General features: G+C 39.9%; 1 protein-coding gene and 1 pseudogene across 2 annotated transcripts in view; one reads left to right on the forward strand and one right to left on the reverse strand.

The window, feature by feature from the left end:
* Window positions 1–12,750, reverse strand: part of Tnfaip8 (TNF alpha induced protein 8) — a 123,548-nt gene that overhangs the window by 98,663 nt on the left and 12,135 nt on the right. Inside the window, exon 2 of one of the 2 annotated variants that reach the window (XM_087194678.1) lies at window positions 10,979–11,142. The exons of the other annotated variant lie outside the window; for it this stretch is intronic. The gene's annotated coding sequence lies outside the window, so the exon portion shown is untranslated. The remainder of the gene's footprint in view (window positions 1–10,978; window positions 11,143–12,750) is intronic. 2 annotated transcript variants of the gene reach the window in all.
* The window catches only part of LOC101707635 (adenylate kinase isoenzyme 6 pseudogene), a 41,087-nt pseudogene that overhangs the window by 16,404 nt on the left and 11,933 nt on the right, over window positions 1–12,750 (forward strand).

A 12,750-nucleotide genomic window follows, 5' to 3' on the forward strand; every position in this document is an offset into this window, starting at 1 on the left:
GCATATACCATGGGTGTGATTTCAGTGGAAGTCAGATCCTGTCCCAGGTGCCCAGAGCATCTCCCACTGTGAAATGTAAAGCATGAGTTGCCAATATTACCTGACATCTGCATGGTAACAAGCTCATGACTGCCTTTAAAAAAAATTTTTTGTTATCCAAAGTTTTAAACATGCACAAAAGTAGAAAGAAGAGTATATAATACATTATCATTATCTATCACCCACCTTGAACAATAATCAACAGTGTTGTCAGCCTTGTTTCATTTATACCTCTCTACTTCTTGCCCCTTTTTTCCCCTTCTTCCTCAACAGTTTTATGGAGTTTTAATTTATCATTGTAAGTGCACAATTCAATGATTTCTGATAAATTTTCAGAGTTGTGCAACCATCACTACAATTGTGCATTTCATCATCCTGAATGGATAAAAGAAAATGTGGTATACATGCACAATGAGCTATTATTCACCTTTTTTATAATTATTATTTTTTTTGGTACCAGGCATCGAACTCGGGTCCTTGCACTTGCGCAGCAGGTGGCGAAACCAATGAGCTAAATCCCTGGCCCCTCACCTTTTAAAAAGAAGAAATCTTGGGCTGGGGATTTAGCTCAGTGGTTCTGCCATCTGCCTCGCAAGCACAAGGTCCCAAGTTCGATCCCCGGTACCAATAAAAAAAAAAGAAGAAATCTTATTATTTGCAATAACATGAATGAACCTAGAAGTTATCATATTAAGAGAAATAAGCCAGGTACAAAAACACAAATACTGAATTATCTCACTTATATGTGGAGTGTAAAAAAGTTAAACTCAGAAACTAAGCCATGTGATAGTTATCAGTGGGTCTGGGGAGATGCTGGCCAGAGGACACATTTCAGTCAGACAGGAGGAGGTAGTTTAAATGATCTACTGTACAGTGTGTAATCAAAATATAAGGTGAATGGTTACATTTTTAAAAGTTTATTATAGTAAAAAGCACAGCGACACTGATCCCCCTTAAAACACTCCTCACTTCGAACACACCTATTCCATTGTTCTCGCCACCTTCTGAAGTAGCACTGGAGTCCTCTGTCCTAGGTGTCTTTAGTTTTCCTGTCTTGGATCCTTGGATGTCTTGAACTGACTCAAAACATTTCCCTATCGTGGTCATTTCAGCTTTGGGGAAGAGTAAAAAGTTGCACAGTGCCAGATCTGGTGAACAAGGTGGATGAGGATACATCGTAACGTTTTTATTTGACAAAAATTACTGTAGTCGATCCAAAAAAGGTGAATGTTTAAAAATTGTTATAGTAAAAGACATTGCCATTAATCGCCCTCAAAATACTCCCCCTTGCTTTGAACACATTTATCCCATCGTTCTTGGCAATGTCTTTTACTGTAATAAGGTTTTCAAAATTTAAACGTTCACCATATTTGCAGATGACTCCTTGTATATCATAGTGACAACAGCAAAATATTGTGCATTTGAGAATTGGTAAGAGTATAAATTTTAAGTGTTGTGACCACGTAGGCAAAAAAGATAAGGCTATAAAGTAATTCATATGTTAAATAGCTTGATTTAGCTATTTATATATAGTAATACATATATTTATACATAAACATCACATTGTACGCCACAAATATATATCATTTTTACCTATAAAAACAAGGGAATCCTGCCATTTGTGACAACATGGGTAATCTAAAGGATATCATGTTATGTGAAATAAGTCAGAGAAAGAAGCCATATACTTTGAGAAAAAAATTTTTTCAACAGTTCATTATCCCCAAAGCACTCATTTGCTCCATTTCTCAGTTTAGCCTTAGGCAGCCAATAATCTACTTGCTGTCCTCATAGACTGGGTTCACCTATCATACAATATGCAGTTTTCTTTATCTTATTTTTCACTTAGCATATTGCCTTTATAATAAAGTGCTTTGTAATGTTGTAATAAAGTACTTTGTTCTTTCTATGGCTGAATAGTATTCTACTGTATAAATATGACACCATTTGTAAACTGTTCACTAATTGGTAGATGTGGGCTATTTCCAGTTTTTGGCTTTTAAGGATAGTCCTTATACTTAATATTTGCTGGGTTCAATGTGGGAAAAAATCTTCACCTGCTCTTCCTCAGACAAAGGTCTACTATCTCGAATCTATAAAGAACTTAAAAAGATCAGACCTCCCAAATTTAAAGACCCAATCCAAAAATGGGCATCTGAAATGAATACACATTTCTCAGACAAACAAGTAGAAATAGCAAATAAATACATGAAAAAAATGTTCAACATCACTGGTCATTCGAGAGATGCAAATGAAAACAACGCTGAGATTCCACTTCACTCCAGAAAGAATGGCTGCTATCATGAAATCAACCAAGAACAAATGCTGGCGGGGCTGTGGGGAAAGAGGAACCCTGCTCCACTGCTGGTGGGAGTGTAGACTGGTGCAACCACTGTGCAAATCAGTATGGAGATACCTCAAAGAACTAGGACTGGAAGTCCCATTTGACCCAGCTATTCCCCTGCTGGGGATCTTCCCCAAAGAATTAAAAGAATCATACCACAGTGATATATGTGCGCCCATGTTCATAGCAGCACAGTTTGTAATAGCTAAAACTTGGAAACAGCCCAAATGCCCATCAACTGGAGACTGGATCAAGAAAATGTGGGTTTTTAATAAAATGGAATACTACTCAGCCATAAAAAATGAGAAATTAGAGACATTTATAGCTAAGTGGATGCACATTGAGGCAATACTCTTAAGTGAAATAAATAGGACACACATGAATAAATTCCAGATAGTTTCTCTGGTATGAGAAACAAAGTGTAAATAAGGACTAAATGTATAATAGGTCATGTGAAATAGGAAGCAAAGGGGCAAAGGGGAAGGAAGTGGGAGGGCTAGGGGAAAGGATAGAAGGGAATGGGATTAATATGAGAAAATGGAAAACTAGGAACAAAATCTTTGTAAATAGGAATTGGAGGGGTTGAAGGGAGGGCTGGGCAAGGGTGAAAAATAAGAACCAAGAGAGACTATGTAAAGGTGCAAATTTCCAATGATGAATGTCATTATATTGTATACCTAAAATGTACCAATGATTAGAATGAATAATCGATAATGTAAAATAGGAAGAAAAGGTCCAAAGGGGTAGGGGTAGTGGGAGGGGCAGGGGAAAGGAAAGAAGGGAAAGGAAAAATGATGAGAAATGGAAAAAATGGAAATAAAGTCTTTGTAAGTAGGGAAGGGTAGAGGGCGTGAAGGGAGGGCTGGGAATGGGGAAAAAATAAGAACCAAGATGCATTATGTAAAGGTACAATTCCCAATGAGAAATGTAATTGTGTTGTATACCTACAATGTACCAATAAAAGAATTTAATAAAAAAAAATATTTGCTGGGTTTTTGATTGACTTTAACTGAGCAAAATCACAAAATACCAGAATTTGATCAGATCTGAAAGATCATACAACCCAAGCCTTCATTTAATAGCTAAAGAAACTAAAATCAAAACACATTAATTGATTTTTAAAATATACATGGTTCACTGATGATAAAGACAAGATTAGAAACCCAGGATTTCCGGTCATTCCTTTGTTTTTTCTTTTTAAATCTGTTTTCATTTTCCCTCGAGAAACATTCTGCCTGGAACTCTCTTCCTCCAGTTCCACTCTGAACAAGCTGCTCTCCTCAGGCCAGAACTGCCCAGGGTCATTTCCATCCAGAGCCAACCTGGGAAGCCCTCTACTCCTACCCCCATGGTAAAACCCTCAGCCTTACCTTTGCCTCCAGGAACCTGGGAACTGTCACTCAGCCCTCTGGGATTCCCAGACCAAATCTACTGACTCTGGACCCCACTCTGCCCCCAGACATTTTATGCAGACCTGCTCTTTCCTCCTCAAACTCACTTACTATTCTTTATCTGTTTTCTGTCTGTGTAGATCAGGGTTACAGATGTCCCCAAGATTTATGAGGATACTAATCTACATTCCCAGATTTTACTTTTTTAGGTCAAGGGAGATTTTCAAGACAAGAAACCAAAAATTTCTTTGGTAACTCTAAACCAGAAATGTCCACATATTTTTGAAATAATCTTTTGGGTAAAATAGTTATGTAGTTAATACAAATATATGGCCAATAATAATTTCACTCAAAATAAGAGGAGAGAGGGGGACATAATCCCACCACAAATCCTAAACATGAGTTTCATTCCATAAATATCCCAGATGTGCATGAAAGAGGCTGCCCTTCACTAGTCACAGGTGGAAACCACCCTGATTTCCCACTGTTATTATTCCTAGTAATACTGCTAAGTGTTACTCCATTAGCCTAACATAGGCAAAATAAGGAGTCTCTCTGAAGCTGAAAATAATCCATGGGCTTTTTAAAAATAAAAATTATTATTCCAAGTTTCCTATAATATTTTATCAAATGCCAAGGCACACAGAACTGATTCTGAACACTTTTTTCCAATTATATAAATCTAATATATTGTAATTGCTCTTTTTTGAAAAATGTTTATGAATTATGCACCACAGGCTAGAAAACAGTGGCTATACACATACATAGTAATTGGCTGTTATTCTCCAACCAGTTAGCAAGTATTTATTGGACATGCTGTGCACTAAACACAGCAGGGGAAATAGAAGTAGATAAAATACAACCCTATGGCCCTTGTAATCTACTTGTGATAACAAGACAAATACATGTGAAGTTAAACAGTACAAAGGAACATGTGGTCAAAGGACTGGGGCACAAGTTCTACACAAAGTAGGAAGCAGACTCCCTAAATAATACTGAGAACAAAAGGGAAAGAAGGACACCAAAAGTCTAAACCTCACATAGAAACTAAAGCTAATGTATGCAATGATTATCTCACTGGCCAGCACTAAAACCTTCCATGGCTCATTTCTAACAACCAACAAAAGACCAAACTCTCTAGCTCGATCTCAAGACCCCATAAGTCGTGGCCCCACTCTACCTGGCTAGATTTCGTTGAAGCTAGACTGCCCATTAACAGCCCCTGGACACAGTGACATCCACTGCTGTCTACCCTCCCTTGCTCCTGATGTCCTCTCCTACCCAACAGCCTTCCCTCAATCTCAGCTACTGAAATACATCAATTTTACACTCCACTTCCTTCCTTCCTTGACAGCATCTCAACACTGTTTTTTTCAATACTAACTGTGCAGATCTTTGCCCTTGAGACAGCCTGTCTCCAAGATGTCCCCAGTGATTCTCACCTTCTGGCATTTATTCAGACATGATCCTCTTCCCCATGACCTGTGTAAACAATAGGTTATTGTAGAAGAGACACTGTGTGACTCTCACTGTTTGATCTGACAGCCATCTGAGTCCTCCACTTTGTGTTCTCCTGTGTCACTCACTCGGGGACAGCCATCCATATATCCCGGTTTACTCTAGTAAACTTACACAGAGGTCTACATGCATAGACTGAAGCCTTCTGCTTCAAGCCAGTACCAACATGCCAGCTACAGAAGTGAACCAACTTGTACTCGAATCTTCCAGCTCCAGAAAAACCTTCAGATATCTGCAGACCTGGCCAACTCCCTAACTTCAACCTCAAGAAAGACCTCAAGTCTGAACCATTTGGCTGAGCTGCTCCCAAATTCCCAACCCACAGAAATGGAGTACAATAACATATTTATTATTAGTTTTAGCTAAGTTTTGTTAGCTGTTTATTATGCAGCAATTGTTAATAAATATATCTCCTTATGTATTCTGCATGGGATTCTAAATATTTCCATCCTAATCTTTTTCTTAGAACTAGAAAAACATATCCCAAGAGCAAGAATTTTTCAATTCTCTGCATGCTTTATAAGACATTTAGTAAATCATTAGTTTACTGAATGATAAAAAAAAACTGAAAAAAGAAATGAAATAATTAGTAAAAGTTGTGCCTTGGGTTGACTTCACATTGGTTTTGGATAATCATCCAAATTATTTTTTAACTTTCAAAACTTGGTAGTATAGAAGCAATATCAACTGGTAATCTGGATTCTGATCTCAGTCTGGACTTTCAAGGAATGCAGAGAGACTTCAACTCACCTCCATAACAGCAATCATCTCCCCTCCCAGACATTCCTGATTTGTCCAAAGGCAAGAGCAGCCTTAAAGTATCACCAGTGATAAGTAAGCATTGGGGCGGCCAAGAGTCAGGGACAGGAATCGGGAGGAGACTGCAATAATAAATAGCAGCCACACGGAATTCAGTGTTGTCTGGCCAGAACCATGTCCTGACCTTGGCAGAATACTCAGTCCAAGTACTTTGGCCCCAGTCCAAGGAACTGAAGGTATTTTATAGACTTCTACTTCAGATTTCTTCTAAATCCTCTAATATTTCAGTGCAGGTACACTCTTAAACTCAGGGTTAAATTACAGTCTAACTGAGTCCTCGTGGGTCTTGAGACCCAATGAAGCTGGTCTAAAACTGAATACCTCTTACTAAACCATTAAAAGAAACAGAACCAAGCTTTTGTAGGTCCTTTCATTAATAAAACCACAGGAAGCACACAAAATCACAGTCATTACCACTGGGAAACACCAAGAAATCTGAAATTGTGAAATTATAGATTACACATAAAGGTAAGGTTCAATATACAATATACTAATTGCTAACAAGTAGCTAGCTTAGAAGACAGATTTACTTTGAATTAACATTTATATTAATGACTGGAACATTAGAGAAATAGAAAAATGATTAAGAACCTACATAAAGGAAAGCTACAAAATCATGTTGGAAGACAGTTGGCTCCCACGGTAAAAAGCAGTGTGTGGTTTTAAGTCCAGAAATGGAGCACAAAATGGAGTCAACTTAGCCTAGGGGCAAAACAAGATTCTTCCAAGAATGAGAATTTAGTACTCATTAAAATTCTGTGCAGTTTAATTTTACATATCCTTCTCTTTCTCTTTGGTGCCTATATCCAGACTTCAAAGAGATCTGGTATTTAGCCTAATTCTTTCCACATGGTAAACACACCTCATTGCCTATAGGCACCAGTCAGAGTAGTTTCCTCGGAGAAAGAGGGGTTGGATAAGGAGTCTTCTGTGTAAACTATTCCATCCCATTAGTGTTAGAGACCTGAACTTTATTAGTGGGGCCAGTTGTATAAACCTACTGATAAGGAAAGGCTGCAGCCCAGCTGTTCTTGGCATTTCTCTTTATACAAAAGAGGGACTGCTTGAGCAAAACTGTCTAATCCCTTAAAGATGTGTATTAGCTAAAGAAAACTTTTTAAATACCTCAGGATCTTAATCTCACTAATTATGTTGAAAAATTCAATCATATCATCACTGTTTTTTAGTATTTTTGCTCCAGTCCCTCTCAGCAGTATCAGAATAAGATCATCTTTAAAAATACATGATGTGGCCGGGGATTTAGCTCAGTGTTTCTGCCGCTTGCCTTGCAAGCACAAGGTCCCAAGTTTGATCCCCAATACCAAAAAAAAAAAATGATGTGAAGGCTGGGGATTTAGCTCAGTGGTTCTGCTGCCTGCCTTGCAAGCGCAAGGTCCTGAGTTTGATCCCTGGTACCCGCCCCCTCAAAAATACATGATGTGAAAAAAAAAACACATGATGTGGACATTCCTTCAGGATACAGCTAGGTTTTACTTTCTCCATTTCTTTCTCAAGAAAGGCAACGACCAATTTCATTTAAAATAAAGCCAAATGTCTGTAAAAACACAGAAAAACGATGCAAGAAACAATGTCAAGGGAAAGGAGAACACTGCACTGTGTATTCTATAGTCACAGCTCTCTATGTGTTATTACAGATAAAGATGGAAAGACATAGGAGAGATGAAGGGAGGTATTTTTACACACATCTATAACTTAACTACATTCTAGTCTTTCTAAATGTCCTTTACTTTTGATGGGAGTTGTCTTAATAGTGGGTGTTGTATGTTTACTTTTTTAAATTATCAGGATAAGATCTCACCTTATGAGAACAGGGTGGTGACATCTGGACCACTCTAGACAGATGCCTACCTGATCTCCTAAAAGTTCTCAAACTAAAATAATCCCTTAACTGAAAGTAAAAATATTTAGGAAAGTCATAGAAATGAGGTTACTCATTAAAACATATTTACTGAGAACATGGGTATAAAGATGAGTTCTAAAGATAGATAAAACTTCACAGAAGCAGAGCAGAACAGTGGTGGCCAGGACTAGGTTGCAGAGAGGGGGAATGAGAAATGTTTGTCAAAGGGTACAGCCTTTGGTCATAAGGTGAAAAGGTCCAGGGAGCTAATCTACAGCGTTACATTAATGATGTTGGAGGGGAAGTTACTGCCCATAGGGAACAATTCTAGGAGGACACAGACAGCTGTAAACTAAGGTGGAATGGTGCTGGTGTAAAGACAGGGAGCTGGCATCTAAGATCCCTTCTGCACTCAGCAAAGTTTCATGAGGAGGCAACATCTGAACTGTCTGAGGGAAGGATAGGTTGATGCTGTCCAGCAGAGAGAAGTGAGACACACCCTGGGGTACCCAGGGCAAAGGCAGAGAAAAGCAGGTGTGTCCTAGCTGGGACAGCACAGGCTTAGGAATGGGCATCAAGGGAAACTCAAAGAGAGAGAGGGAGACTGGGACTGGACCTGCCCTTAGGGAGAGAAGGGTGGACAAGTGAACAAATGTCCTTCCTGCTGTGCAAGGACACTTCCACTTACCATTCTATTTGATTCTCACAGGTTGTCTTACAAATGAGAAAACTGACACTTGGGGAATCAAATACAGTTGTGAAGTGCTCAGTTTGCCTCTGTCTGCACAGACTAGTGCGGAGCAGGGTGCACGGCTGGGCTCCCCAGAGTTGGCCTGACACAGGGATGACCAACTGATAGGCCAGGCCATGCTCTGCCACACGGCCACACGGCTCTTCAGGACTTCTTAAAAACAGACCCTGGGGAGCCACTGACTACACTGGGCTATAGGAATTAAAGCATTAGGGAGCTGTGTTTTGAGGAGAGGGCAGTCCAGGCTGGAGAGATGGAGTTATCCAATGTTGAAAGCCTGAAGTGTTTGTTTACATGTGCCTCGCTTTTCTTAGGGCACTATTTTTATACAGATTTTTCCAAGGAATTATTAGTATACCTCAAAACTTCAACTAAAATTTAAATTCTCTCCCTTGGCAAATATATTTTTACTATGAAAATTTAAACACTACAGACAGTATAAAATGAAAATACTATCTTTCCCTTCTTCCATTCTGAAGTTCCAGTATTAAATGATATACTGCTCATTCTTCTAATAAATGGGTATGCACTCATAAACATAATATATCTTTTTTAACATAATGAGATCATGATTTGGCTTTTGAATTTAATCTATCTTGGAGATCTCCCCATATCAACTCACAGAGACAAAACTTACTCCAAAGTTTTGTAGTGTTTCATCTATTGTGCGTGTGTGTGTGTGTGTGTGTGTGTGTGTGTGTGTGTGTGTGTGTGTGTGTAAGCAACTGGTCAATATTTAAGTCATTTAGAAGTTTTGTTTGGTTCTTTTTATTTTTTCATTGCTGGGGATCCAACCCAGGGTCTCGTGTGTGCAAGACAAGTGTGCTTTACCACTGAGCTATACCCCAGCCCCTTTTCATTCTTTTTTTTTTTTTTTTTCCCCTCTTCATTCTTAAAAACAACACTGAAGTGAATCCTTTTTGCACCAAAACTCACTTATGGTCACTTGTCTAAGAAGATATGGTCATAGGTGGGCCTACTAGTGTAAGACATAACGTACCAAGACTTCCTCATATCTAAGTATAGTTAACTGTCACTTAGCAATAAAGAGGAAGACAGGATAGACTACAAGTAAATTTACTCACCCTGGAGCCCCAGGGGAGACTCAGGGCTGGAGTTTTCCTTTCCCACCCAAGCCCCCATGCAGAAGCAAGTCCTCATTCCATGCTTGCCAGGACAGCTTTCCTGCCCCAAGGACAGGGCACTCTCCTTTCTACCAGTGGTTTCACCCTCTCTGGTTTCCATGCTTAAAATGACAATGAAAAATACAGATGGTGATTATCAGAACCATAGAATTTCAGAGCTGTGAAGAATTAATGATTACCTGATCCAAACCTCTTATTTCTTAAATGTGGGCATTCTGGCCCAGACAGGTGGAACATCTCAGCCTGTTACTGGACTACACACAGCCATCTTCTGCATGTCTGTCTTGGGTTTTCCATTACACAGTACCGAATGAAATTTTAAAAAAGGTTGAGGACATATGCTGAGCACAGATAGTAAGAAACTTAAAACCTTATTTTTAAATGCTTTTAATGTCTCTCTCCACCAAGTTAGAATGTTAACAAGTCCTGACACTGACATGTTAGTTCCCTCCCTCCCTTCTCTCTAGCACCTTCACTGAGGTGTTCCCAGGAGTGCTGCTGACTTGCTGCTAACAGCAAGACACACAGCTTACAAACTGGGGGCTGCTCGAGCCATGAGATGTTCTCTCACCTGTCTCCTTCTACTCATGCTGCAGGATCTAAATCAGGGAGGCTGCATAGTTCTGCAGGAAGTCTGTTCAGGATCTAAACCCCAGAGAGTAGCCAGGTCCACCCTCCAGCTCCTGAAGCCCAGCTGTGTTACTAACCAAAAGCACTGGGTAGATGAAGTCGAGGTATAGTTCCTATAAAAGGAAGTACAGCACCATGGTGAAGAACCAATGGATTTGAATACAAGGCTCACCTCTAACCTTGCCTAACAACTAAAGCTCTGTGGTCTCAGGCTTCTCATCTTTAAAATGGGGATAATAATAGGTTCCTAACAGAACCCATTTCAAACTGCCTCTGATGGGTATGGCAATGTCTACAGAGATCTTACTATAGTGTCTGGCACAAAGTAAGGTGCTCAATAAATATTTATAGTCACACTTGGTTCACACACAGCCCAATCCAAGGCAAAAGGCAAAAATCCAGGTAGCTGAAAAGAGGAAAAGAAGAAATCTTTAGTATGATTTCTGCAGAACTAATAAAAGCAGAATAGAAAAAGCTTACATTTTTACACAAGTCCATATTGTCTCTGGAGATAGGAGCAGTCATTCCGGGACTGTTCTAGCCAAGACATGAATTAAATCTGGGGGAAAACTCACTAGGGTGGGTCACGCTCATAAAATGCCTTCAATGGGGCCAGTCTGGGGAACACCACCCAGGGCTCCAATCTGGAACAGAAAAATGGGAAATCAGAGTGAGTTCTCAGGTCACAGACAGGTTTTCTATATTGCTGACTGCCTGTTAGAAACAAGAAGTCCCTGCTGTGGTCAAGTTTATGGGGTTTCCTCTTCTTCATTCCTGAAATAAGAAGTCACTTCAGCATTCACACCCATCATAGGAGAACTGCTATTCCATCACTCCTTACTTTCATCACTGCTTTGGCACAGTGAAAAGTTTTTAAAGCTATGTATCATAAGATTGTTTTGTTTTCCATTATGACACGTGACTGGTGTACTCAAGAGGATGAAAGAAAAAGGTCGGAAGGCCCACAGGCCAGGACTTAACAGGGAAAAGCAGGGAGAGGACACTTGCTGAACAAGTACAAGGCAGACATGTAGTTTATTTATTTTGAGACAAGATCTCACTAAGAGACCTAGAACTTGTGACCTTCCTGCCTCAGCTTCCTGAGTTGCTGGGATTACAGCCACATGCGCTATACCCAGCTGGTAAACGCTTTGAGAAGAATGAGATAACAATGTCTGGAGGCCATCAACTCAATTATCTAAAGAATCTAGGCAGGTAAATGAAATGTGCAACCACCCAGGGTACTACAACAGGCGGCAGCAGAATCTTTGACCAAATGACACATAAGTCACACTGGTCACCAACATTTAAATTTGAAAAGCTAAACAGTAAGTGGAACAAAAAGCATCATATCTGGACTGAGGGTCCCCATTTTATAATGCCTGCTGTAAGTTCTAATGCCAAGTGACAAGGAAAAGATCAGTCAAGACAGCAGCAGGTGAAAGGGTCTCTCTGGGACAGATAGGTGACAGCTCCAGCCCCAGTGATCAGAACAGAAAGGTCATAAAGAAGCCAAAGTCTGGGCTGTAAGACTCACAAAATGAGAGGTCAAAGTGAGGACAGAGGGGAGGGCAAACAGGCTCCGAGATTACAGTGGTCTTCACTACAGAGGTAGGGTCCCTTGTGTTCTAGTCCTACAAATGGGACATATGAACAGCCTGACCACTCCTGCTGTGAGTCCATGGGATGATCCAGGAGGGGCTGCAGCTACACACCTTCTGTCAGGAAGAGCCTGGTCGAAGGCCTCACCCAGTGGGAGGAGAGCGGTCAAAGGGACAGGGCAATTTCTGAAGGCTAATAAGGAAAGGAAAAGAGCCCACATCTTCCCACACCATTTCATACACAAGTGTATACTGAGTGTTATGTACACTTTACAAGGTTCAGCTGGAGTTATAAGATTAAATAAAAGAAAAGCTCATTAAGAGTATGTGACTTATTCTAGGTTAACAGGAGGAAGAGATTATCTTGCATCAGGAATGACCATATCATAAACTTGGATTTGGTAACACAATGGCTCACTAATCCCAGGACTGGAATGCTAGATATACAGCAGATTACAACAGAAGTAAAGGTACAGTTGATGCTCTCAAAAGTGCTAAGACAGTAGATCACGCAGAGGGACAGAAAATGAGATCATCACCATCAGACTTTTTAACAATACTTTATGGCAAAAGGAAGTGAAATTATGTTATTTAAAATTCTCAAGGAAAAATAATGTGAGCCAAGATTTTTTTCCTTGTGGTCCTGGGGAT

The sequence above is a fragment of the Heterocephalus glaber genome, unplaced genomic scaffold, assembly GCF_053883595.1.
Source record: "Heterocephalus glaber isolate CG9 unplaced genomic scaffold, H.glaber_assembly_v1.0 deba00001606, whole genome shotgun sequence".
In the NCBI taxonomy this organism is placed as follows: Eukaryota; Metazoa; Chordata; class Mammalia; order Rodentia; family Bathyergidae; genus Heterocephalus; species Heterocephalus glaber.